This window comes from Phoca vitulina, unplaced genomic scaffold (genome assembly GCF_004348235.1).
Source record: "Phoca vitulina isolate PV1807 unplaced genomic scaffold, GSC_HSeal_1.0 scaffold2, whole genome shotgun sequence".
NCBI lineage: Eukaryota > Metazoa > Chordata > Mammalia > Carnivora > Phocidae > Phoca > Phoca vitulina.
The window spans coordinates 60696934-60709053 of record NW_022589705.1 but is presented as its reverse complement, the minus strand read 5'-3'; positions in this window follow the sequence as shown (position 1 = coordinate 60709053).

Below are 12120 nucleotides of genomic sequence, written 5' to 3'. Positions count from 1 at the left end.
ATTGGGGTTTTAATTTGCATTTCTCTGATGATTAGTGATGTTGAGAGATACTAATAATTTATATGTTACTCTTTAGGCACCAAAAACATTTTAACTAGGGTCTTCTGGCTAAACATTGTGGTGTAGTAGAATGAATGTGTGTCTTGGTTTGGGCTAGAATCCAAATAACTTACTTAGGATGTCAGAAAACCTGGGCAGGAGTAGGGTTGTGAGTCAGGGAGCGAAGGCCAAAAATGTATACAGTACCAAGCTAGTTACCATGGTAGCCAACTGAAGCTCAATTATGCGGGGGAGCTCTGGGTGACAGTATAGGACACATTTAGGGTATCCTAATGGAGGGGTGAGGAAGTTGGGGTATTAGTCACCAACTCACTATCCATGACTGAGTTCAGGGCTGCATCTGGTGGTATTAAATCTCTGAAATTCCCAGTTTGCTCTCAGCACAAGCCAAGTATGTTCTCTGGCCACAAAGTTAAAATACAAACAAACTAATTTCAAAGCAAAGAGCTGTAGGTGTTCTTTGTAAGAGGCCTTCAGTGTATAGAAGTGAATGCCAAGAAAATATGGACAAGAAACCATTAACATCTGCTACAGAATGTAATGAGATACAAATCCTGCCTCTACCACTTCATTCTACGTTGAGAAGAAGTTCATTAGGTACTTATTGTAAGTCCATCATATACTAGGTCAGAGATGGGCAAACTATGGGTAGAAGGCAAATCTGGCCTTTTGCTAGTTTTTATAAATAACCGTGGCCATGCCCATTCGCTTATGCTTTTGCCCTACAATGGGACAGAATTAAGTAGCTGTGGTACAGAATGTCTGGCCTGCAAAATCTAAAATATTTACTATCTGGTACTTCACAGAAAATGTTTGCCAGCTTCTGAGGTAGGTACTTGGGATATTGAGATGAATAAGATTATTCTCCTGTCTGTAAAGATAGATGTGTAAACCAATAAGTGCAAAAAAAAAGTGTTACAAGTGCTATAGTAGCAATTCAAATGAGGGAATGGTGATTTTTAATTAGTTGGGAGAGAAATCAAGAACATCTTCATAAAAGATATAACAGATCTTTTAGCAGAACCCTAAAAAATGAGTAGGTATTTTCTAGACAAACATAGAGGAGGAAAGATATTCCACCTAGAGTGGGCAGAAATAGCAGAGATGTAACATAGATCATCAGTAAGATGAATTTAGGAAACTAGTGTCATATTTGGATGTGAGGAGAGGAGTGACACAAAAAGCAAAATTGGAAAGCAAGGAGTTAAATTCTGTCTTTTTTTTTAAAGAGATATGAATGTCTCTTACAGTCAGTATGGAAGCCAAGTTGAAGAGGGTAAGAATGGAGTTGATAACTCTAAGCTACTATTGTGATCCAAGCATGAAATAGTGCAGGCTTGAGCCAAGATGGTAGCCATGGACATGAAAAGAAAAGGTTACTCATTTCCTTAGCACACTGATAAACTCCACCCTCTCACGAGGCTGGCTGACAGACACTAGGCTGGCTGTCACTAGGTGCCTCCTTGTGCTCCCCTAACAGCCTTGCTCACCACTGGTTTAGCATAAATCACCTTGTGCAGCAACACATTCTGTTTCCCTACGGACTCTGAACCCCCTTGAGGACAGGAACCATGCATGACTCATCTCTATCCTTAGCAGCTGGTCCAGGGCTTGACACAGAACTGCTGCTCAGTGAAGGCTACTTTCCTGAAAAAAAGGAGTGAATGAATACACTGCAAATTCATGGCTTCGGTGACTTGTCTCTAAGTTTGCAAAGGTGACATACTACAGTGTCAGCTCACATGGAGACAGATGGATACAGAATGAAGGAGAGGGCAAAGGAATTCTGCAGGCATCCTGATTAAGACAGAGGCTGTTGGGATCTGACAGGATATTACTGTTTGAACTGTGATGCTTGCTTGTTCCAGATCCTTAAGAAGGCAGGCATATTATGACTATAAATGACAAATACTGGACAAATTCAGAGCTGTTGTAATTACCTGGTGGTATTTTTTATTATATTATTTTTAAAATTCCTTCACAAAATGACATTTTTTTTCTCATTATAAACACAATTGTTACTTGTAGAAAATTTGGAGACTACAGTAGAAGGATAAAGAGAAAAAAAAGTCAACCACAATCCTACAAACCGACTTCAGATGTTTTTCTATACATCCTTACAGTCTTCCAGGAAGCTATAAACATTTTTATAAAATTAGAATCATACTCTGCATATAATATTTAACCATTTTATACCTATTGATATATATATATACATATATAATTTTGTATTATAACTTTTTTCACTTATCATTATATCTTAACTTTTAATGGCTATTCCTTAGCCCATTATATGGATCTATTATAACTTATTTAACCTTTTCCATATTATTGTGCATTTAGGTTATTTCCAGGGTTTCATTATTACAAAAAACATCTTAGCATATAAATCTCAGATTACTTCCTTATTGGTAAATTCCTAGAAGTTCTTGATGCTATTTTGCTGCAGTAACTGGAGAATGTCCATGCTGGTCATGTGAAAGGGTACCATAGATCATTTATAGCCATAAATATTTTATAAAACTCAAATAATTTACAAAACTCAGCTTTCTTAAGTCTTCTGCTTAGGCCCCTGGGAAAGTTGGGCAATCACAGAGGAGTCCTTTTGTCGTTGGCATTTAGCAACTTCCTTCATTAAGGTTGTGGCACTTGTCCCACAGCTTTCTTCTCAACTCCAACCCCTGCAATCAAATGGGTCATGTCAACTTCCATGTGAATGGTTTATGCAGTATAGTGGCCTCACAATTCCTTGACTTCCAGGTCTCCTGTAGTCTATACCTCCCAACACACTTCAGCTCTCCACTCCTATGGCTATTTCCTCAACCTTCCATCACCTGAAATTGTTCTACTAGTAAAATCTGAAACTCCTCTCTCTGATTATTTAAGCTTCTTTTCCTCCAAGCTCTCTTAATTCTACTAAAACTTCAAACCTCGCAGGAGATCCTATCCAGTCTCTTGACTCCTTTCTCCTTATCTGTTTTCCTTTTCTGCCATAGTCAGCCTAAATCTCATGATCTCTCTACTCAACCAACTCTCAACTCTTTCTTCCTAGCTGTTGCCATATGCCTACCATCTAAATCCCCCTAATTTGGATAATTCCAATTATGCACCTCTTCTGTGCCTACAGTCAAGTTGCTAAGAATTGCTACAGGGAAAATAATCCCACAACCAGATAAGCCAGTGCTGCTAATAGTTTGTAGCCTTAAACTCAGCTAGGCCCCCATTGCTACTTGGAAATCTTTTTTCATTTCACAGGGCCCCTCCCACCTGCCTTTCACACTTCATCCTCTTTCTAAAGTTCACTATCCGGTCTACTCCCTGTTTCCCTACCCCACCCCCACCCCATACTTCCCCTCTAATTATCTACCAATGACCTTCTAATTCACACAGAAAGAGTCCCTTGAGGAGGAGACCTCTTAATTTCCTGCATATGACCTTGAAATATTTTCCTTCAGCCTTCATTTCCCCAAGTCCTCTCATTTTCCTTTATTCTAATTGTTCATTCTCAGTCTTTTTTCTTGGCTTTTCTCCACCGCCCCCCCCAACCCTTTTTTAAATGTTGCTGTCCTCCAGGGTTCCATCCTGACCCATATACTCTGTCCACATTCTCTGGGTGATTTCAATGCTTCCCATGCCTTCAGCTACCACCTATGGATTAAAACTATCAAATTTATAATTCTAGTTCAGGTTTCTTTCCTGAGCTCCAAATTAGTATTTCCTCTTGCCTGGTGAACATCTACTTCCATCTGGATGTGCCACATCCTTCAAATTCAACATGTCCAACATTACATTTATCAGAGTTTCCCCAAATCCACACCTTTTCCAGAGTTCCCAAGCTAGAAATTTGGAGTTAACCTGACTCCTCCCTTTTCCTAATCCCTTAATGTTTCTCCTTTCCATTGTCTTCCTTCCTTTTCATCCCTTCTGTTCCTTCTTTAATCCAGTCCTTAGCCTCTCTCCTCTAGACTCCTCTTACAGACTGTGGTCTTCTTGACTACAGCATGGCATCCATCCGGTCACGATAGATAGAATTGTTCTAAAATATATCCTGATGATGTCGCATGCACTGTCACAATACATTGTGGATGAACTCATTCAAGACATTATAAAATATATTGCTATCTATATTAGAGGAGTGTGTAATCTGCTGGGGGACAAGGTAAAGGGTAAGATTAATTCTATCTGGCTGTTGGCATAGAGTGGGTGTCCAAAGAAGACCTCAAAGAGAAATTGTCATTTGAATTGGGACTCAAATGTTGAGGAAAAAGTTCCCAAAGCAGAGAAGGAAGGAAAGGACAATCCAGAGAGAAGGAATAACAAGAGAAAGGCAAGAGCTCAGGTCAGATCAGTTTCACAGACATTCAGTGTGGGCTGCTGACTCAGGCAGTATTCTAACATTGGACATATAAAGGTGAGTAAGTCACTGACCTCAAGAAGATTACAGTCCAAAGGAGCTGCTTTTTTAAAAAAAGATTTATTTATTTATTTCAGAGAGAGAGAGAGCAGAAGGAGGGGCAGAGGGAGAGGAAGAATGCTCTAGCAGACTACCCACTGAGTGCGGACCCTGACCCAGGGCGTGACGCAGGGCTCGATCCCAGAACCCTAAGATCATGACCTTAGCTGAAATCAAGAGCCAGCCACTTAACTGACTAAGCCACCCAGGTGCCCCTGGAGGAGCTACTTTTTGACTACCATTTATTGAGGAGGGTGGCTTAGGAGATTTAGTTCCTTAATCTCTATTAGTTCCTCTAAGCCAATCCAAATAAATATAAAATACAAGTAAAAATTGTGTTTCCAGCAAACCAACTTCCCCTCACCTTTCATCCAGATTGCCTACTGCTGCTAAATTGCTTCCACTGTTCCTTCACTGTCCATATCATGTACTGTGCCAAATTTGAGGAGGTACATATGACTAAATCCTCAAAGAACCCACTGTCAAGTGGGCACTCAGACTCTGTGAATCAGTAGATGCAGCAGGGTGTTCCAGACTCTCTGCTAGAAGTTTGTTCAGAGTACAGGTGGAGTACAAGGGAATGAGGGGTCAATTCCATCTGAGAGAGGGAGGATGTTTCTGAAATGTTTAAAGCCCGGGGTAACTGGGATGTGGATCTCAAGGGGACATTACGTGAGGGGGGCAAAAGATGAGTGCATTCCTCTTTTCTCCCATTAGAAAGCCTAAATCTAAAATATTTTCTCTCCCTTCTCCAGCTCCCTTCTGTCTCAAAATCATAGCCACATTTTTCTTTTCTTTTCTTTTCTTTTTTTTTAAGATTTTACTTATTTATTTGACAGAGAGAGAGACAGCGAGAGAGGGAACACAAGCAGGGGGAGTGGGAGAGGGAGAAGCAGGCTTCCCACAGAGCAGGGAGCCCGACGTGGGGCTCGATCCCAGGACCCTGGGATCATGACCTGAGCTAAAGGCAGACGCTTAACGACTGAGCCACCCAGGTGCCCCATAACCACATTTTTCTAAACTTGACATTTCACTTTCTTACTCCCTAGCTAGAGGAAAGAGTGGGAAAGAACTAGGACTTGTTTGTGGACAAAATAGGCTGTCTTATTTTGTTTTTTCCATGTTTACACTTGATCTTCTGTTTCCTCTACACTCAGCAAAGGACAGTCAAGTTTTGATCGGTTTCTGTTTTCCCTTAAGAAGACTGCATTTTGTAAACATTGTTTTATTTGATTCCCAACAACTGCCAATTAAGAAACATGACAACAATAACAGCAACAACAAAAAGCAGTTGGTGGGAAGTTTAAGAAGAGAGGGCAGCAAATCAGCAACAACAGAATGCCTTACAAAGCAATTTGCACCTACAATTTTGGCTGTGGAAAAGTTGGAAATCATCTTTGCTAGAAACTAAAAAAAATCACATTTTTAAACAGCTGTGTAGAGGAAGGAAACTTCATATTGAGAAACATAAGCCATTTTTGTTCTTCCTTAAAAACAAAAAACCAAAAAACAAACAAACAAACCTGATCACTTAAATACTCATTCAGTTATACACAAGTTAGAAACCTTGGTATTGTCCTCTTATTCCATCTTCATTTAATTCCATTGCTTAGTGAGATTTAAAATCTCATCTCCAAAATATTTCTCAATAAATATACAGTACAGTATCTTTCCCAGTCTCCATCCCTGTTGTCACTGACTAAATTTAGACTCACAAGTTAGAAACCTTGGTATTGTCTCTTAGACTCTTTCCACTGCTTGGTTGGCTTTTTAGAAGTCAGTTTGTCTCCCTGCCTCTAGTCTTACCCCTCTTCAATTTGTTCTCAATTTTGCTGAGAGTGATCTTTTAAAAATCATATCTTTATGGTAACATTTATTGGTATTCTAAGTGGCAGGATAAATTAGTCCAAGTGTCTACTCTTTCTTTTTTTTTTTTTTTTTTAAGATTTTATTTATTTATTTATTTGACAGAGAGAGAGACAGTGAGAGAGGGAACACAAGTAGGGGGAGGGGGAGAGGGAGAAGCAGGCTCCCCCCTGAGCAGGGAGCCCGATGTGGGGCTCGATCCCAGGACCCTGGGATCATGACCTGAGCCGAAGGCAGATGCTTAATGACTGAGCCACCCAGGCGCCCCCCAAGTGTCTACTCTTGATGAACTTATGATGTTCAATGGTTAATATCATCTCTACCTCTGATTCTGAATCTAATCCTCATTTTCTGCTCTGCTTCAGCTGCCACCTCATTCCATGAGAGGCCAGTCTCTGAGGAATGTGGGAATGAGAGCTGATGTATTTCTGCAATGTTTAATTTTAGATGATGATCTAAAGCATGTAGTTGGACAGTTGGTGTAGAATGTAGACAGAGTGCCGTGCACTTAGATATGGTCTTAGGAATCAAAAACTGCCCTTGCTTCTGGCTTTTCCTGAGGACCCGTGTTTTGACATTTGAAGCTAAGTAGAGCCTGCTGATTTCTGGTGACCCTGACAAAAGTTAAAACTGATTCAGTAGTTGATGGTGTTGCCTGTGTCATGTCCAGGACATTTATTTAGACATAGACAATGCAAATATAGCTTGCAGCTGGGGTGGAATGGATCAGGGCTGAAAAGACCTAGATTCCAATTCTGGTTCTGCTGTTCACTAACTGTGTGACCTTGGACAAGCCACTCAATAACTCTGTGTTCCAATGTTCTCATCCATAAAATGGGTGTAATCATTTTAAAGGACTGTTGTGGGGATTAAAGAAGAAAAGGTAGGTGATGGTTCTTAGCACAGTCCTTGGAACTTAGGTCAATTTTAACAGAATACATAATTCAGATCAAGCAATAATTATTAAGCACCTCTGTGTACCAGGCACTGGGCTAGTTTCTAGGGCTACAAAGATAAATAAGACCTGGTTGCTGCTCTTAAGAAGCTAATAGAGGGGACACCTGGGTGGCTCAGTCAGTTAAGTGTCTGCCTTTGGCTCAGGTCATGATCCCAGAGTCCTGGGATCAAGTCCCCCGTTGGGCTCCTTGCTCAGCAGGAAACCTGCTTCTCCCTCTGCCTGCCGCTCCCCTTGCTTGTGCTCTCTCTCTCTCTCTCTCCTTCTCTGACAAATAAATAAAATCTTAAAAAAAACAAGAAGCTAATAGAGAAGTAGTAATTAACACTATGTAAATCTTTTTACTCAGTCTGAATCATGATGCTTCAAGGTCCCTACACTTGGTTTATCCCAGAAGATAGCAGCAACATGAAGCTTTCCGCTGAATAATGTTTCTAGAATATCAAGTTTTTATGAGAGGTGTGTAGTGTGGCCATGTAGCATAACAAAAAGATAGACATGTTTTTATATGGACTCAGATGCTCACCGGTTGATACTATTAATACTGGGCAAGTTGGTCAATCTCTTTGAATCTCACTTTCTTTATTTGTGAAATATGTAGGCTAATACACTGATAGGGTTATTGCAATGATTAAATGTGAAAAGGTATATCACTCTCCTAGCACAGTCCCTTGCACAGGGTAGATACTCAATAGGTAGCAGAATTAATGAGAAAAAAGATATCCAAGAAGAGAACAGCTTTGTATTATACTCAGTTGCATGCATGTTTCATGCCCCAGGTTAGCTACTGGATAGAAACTGTCTCTTCATCTCTAGCTTTCTTGAAGGTATCAAATAGGTGCCATGTTCTCAACAAATTTTGTTGAATTGTAACCTACAGGAAAGAGGCTATCCCAAGAAAAGGAAGGAAGGTAACTTTTATTGGCTGCTGTCCCCTTCATATATATTCTCATTTGCTCCTTAAATTAGTTAGAGATGATTACTTTCATGATTACAGAAGAGGAATTTAAGTCTTACAAAGGCTTACCCAAGCCATAGCCAAAATGGCAAAACTAGGACACCTCATCCTCAGCTCTTTAATTTTAGGATCAAGTTCTTTCTATTCCATTTTGCTATCTCATATGGAAAAGTATTGAAAAGTCATATAAATAAGGATAATAAAGAAAATATTCCTTATGTACATTGAAATCCATGGACTTCTTTTATTTTTTTTAAAGATTTTATTTATTTGACAGAGAGAGACACAGCGAGAGAGGGAACACAAGCAGGGGGAGTGGGAGAGGGAGAGGCAGACTCCCCACGGAGCAGGGAGCCTGATGCTGGGCTTGATCCCAGCACTCTGGGATCATGACCCAAGCTGACGGCAGATGCTTAACGACTGAGCCCCATGGACTTCTTTTAAAAAGACAAATTATGGGGTGCCTGGGTGGCTCAGTCAGTTAAGTGTCTGCCTTCAGCTCAGGTCATGATCTCGGGGTCCTGAGATTGAGCCCCACATCGGGCTCACTGCTCAGCAGGGAGCCTGCTTCTCCCTCACCCTCTGCCTACCGCTCCCCACTTGTACTCTCTCTCTCTTTCTGTCAAATGAATAAATAAAATCTTAAAAAAAAAAAAAGACAAATTGTGGTTTGCAATGAGTAGTACGAAGAACTCAAATTCTCCAACTGCCAGTATTCAGACGGACTCCTGACTGTAGGAAACATATGATATGTTTTCAATAATTATGAGAATGGCCTTTTCCTAACAAGCACCTTTGCTGATTGATCATCAGTTTTAATTCCCTGATCAGGTTTCTTGTTTCTATGACTTCCAGTTGCATTTTCTTTGTACCTCTTTGATGACTTTTATTTTCCTCTGACTTTTGTGTGTGTGGCCCATCCTTCCCACTAGACTGGAAACTTTCTTAGGGAAGGGACTGCATCCACATATCCATAAGCCAGTGTCTTTCACTCTATACAATTTTAATACATTGAATTGCTGAACTGAGCTACATCAGAAGTTCTTTGCAGGGGAGGAGAGAGTATTCTTTCAATTAACATTCATGAAGGCACAACCATATTTCAGGTACTGCTTTGGTTGTTGGGTATACAGTTGTAAGCAAGACAGATAAAATCTCTATTCTTGGGCGCCTGGGTGGCTCAGTTGGTTAAGCGACTGCCTTCGGCTCAGGTCATGATCCTGGAGTCCCGGGATCGAGTCCTGCATTGGGCTCCCTGCTCAGCAGAGAGTCTGCTTCTCCCTCTGACCCTCCCCCCTCTTGTGCTCTCTCTATCTCATTCTCTCTCTCAAATAAATAAATAAAATCTTAAAAAAAAAATCTCTATTCTTGCGGAGATTACCTTCGAAGTGGGAGAGAAAACAATAAACATGTATCTCTCCCAGCATTTCCCCATAATATCTTATATAACTAAATGTTTATTTATCTAGGAGTCTTGAGAGTGAATTCAGTGGAGAGAACATCGGATTAGGGGAAGAAGTATAAAGTACTTATCACACTGTCCTGTCACTGTCTGTTTATGTACTGTGCTTCTGCATTAGACTCCCTCATGTTTAGGGAGGAATCTTATCAGTGACTAGCCCAAAAGCCTGGCACATAAAGAGGGCTTAATAATTCTGTGCTGAGTGAGGGGCACCTGGTGGCTCAGTTAGTTAAGCATCCAACTCTTGGTTTAGGCACAGGTCATGATCTCAGGGTCATGAGATGGAGCCCTGTGTCCAGCTCAGCACTCAGCTCGGAGTCTGCTTGAGATTCTCTTCCTCTCCCTCCCCCTCCATCCCTCCCTCAACTTGCATGTGTGTGTGCATGTGCCCTCTCTCTCTTAAATAAATAAATAAAATCTAAAAAATAATTCTGTGCTGAATGATGCATTGTTATTTAGTAACGCTGTGAACTTGGGCAAGTCCACTGGGTTCAATTTTCTCATCAGTTAAATGGGGTGTTACTATCTATCCCATAGGGTATTTTAAGGACTAAATGCTCCCCTTTGCTGCCTCTAAACCAAAGAGAGGGGAAACTACTCCTTCTCCTTCATAAAACTTAGCTCTTTTAAGCCCTTGACATTCCACTTTACCACCTGCTATTCTGCTTTGTTGTTGTCATCTACCTAATCTCTGGGCATTAGCCCCAATTCTGTGGTGATTTAAGCTCCTAGCTCTCTTCTTTTACACTGCTTTCCTGTCATTATTCTGGGTGACCTCAACATGTCCTTGAACAACACTTTACAACTGTCTTGCTTCTCCATTTCTGGACCCCCTCATTCCCAGTCTATTCCTCTCCTCAGTCATCCATGCCTGTGGTCAGACCTCAGTCTTTGCCCTCATCAATAACTATTTCACTTCCAAAATCTTGATTTCAGGTGTCCCATCTTTTGATGACCACTTCTTACCCTTCTAGGTCACCTACTCCCACTCTAGCTCTTCCTTCACTTTAATAAGATCTACAATTCATTATTTTTTCCCCTCCTGTTCTTATTTCCTTTCTTACCCAAACTGGGTTTCATAATCCAAAATTATAATCATACCACTGGGTATCACTGTGGACTTAATTGTCCTTCTCTTCCTGTATTTAGCTCACTTCGTTAAATCCAGCTGTCTACACACTCTGAGCTTACTCCTGAACAGCCTGACATTGTTGAAGAAAAGCCAATATATGGTCTGTTGACTGGTTTCACTTTAAATTTGTGACCATAAATCTTTTAAAAAGATTTATTTTATTTATTTGAGAGAGAGAGCAAGAGAGAGGGAGCATGGGGTGTGGGGAGGGACAGAGGGAGAGGTAGACAGAATCTCAAGCAGACTTTGCGCTGAGTGCTGAGTCCAACTCGGGTCTGATCTCATAACCCTGAGATCACAACCTGAGCCAAAACCAAGAGTCAGATGTTTAACTGACTGTGCCACCCAGGTGCCCCTGTGACCATAAATCTTAAGTGGGCACGCCATACTGCCCAGCAATTCTACGCCACTTTTATTGCTTTCTCATTCTCTGAAATGACTCTTTCAAACCTTCCTCTCCTTTTTGTGCCACATTTCTTTGGAAAAAAAATTCTAAGAACTAATATTAATTGAGTGCTTAGTATCTATCAGGTATTGTTCTAAGCTCTTTAAATGTATGAGCTCATTTAATCCTCAGAACAACCTGCTACTATTTTCCACATTTTAAAGATGGAGAAACTGAAACACAGAGAAGTTAGAAAAGTTGCCTAAGGCCATATGGCTACTAAGTGATGGGTCTGAGGACTCAAATCCAGGTACTGTGGCACCAGTGTCTACATTCTTAACCACTAAGCTTTGAGCCTCTTCTCAACTAAAAGCAGAGAGAAACTCATTCATCTCTCTACCATCAAACTATCAACCCCTGGCATTTGAACTCATACTCTCTGCTTTCCCTCTTATTACTATGGATGAAGTATCCCTGCTCCTGGTTTCACCAAACATTCTAGGAAGAATTGATGTCAATCTTTCTCACACTCTTCCAAAAAAGTGAAGAGGAAGGAACACTCCCAAACTCATTTTATAAGGCCAGCATTATCCTGATACCAAAGCCAGACAAGGATGCTACAAAAAAACTATAGGCCAATATCCCTCATGAATGTAGTTGTAAAAATTCTCAACAAAATACTAGCAAATCAAAATCAATAACACATTAAAAAAGATCATACACCACAATCAAGTGAGATTCATCCCTGGGATGCAAAGATGGTTCAATATATACAAATCAAAAAAATGTGACACATCACATTAATAGAATGAAAGATAAAAATCATATGATCATCTCAATAGGTACAGA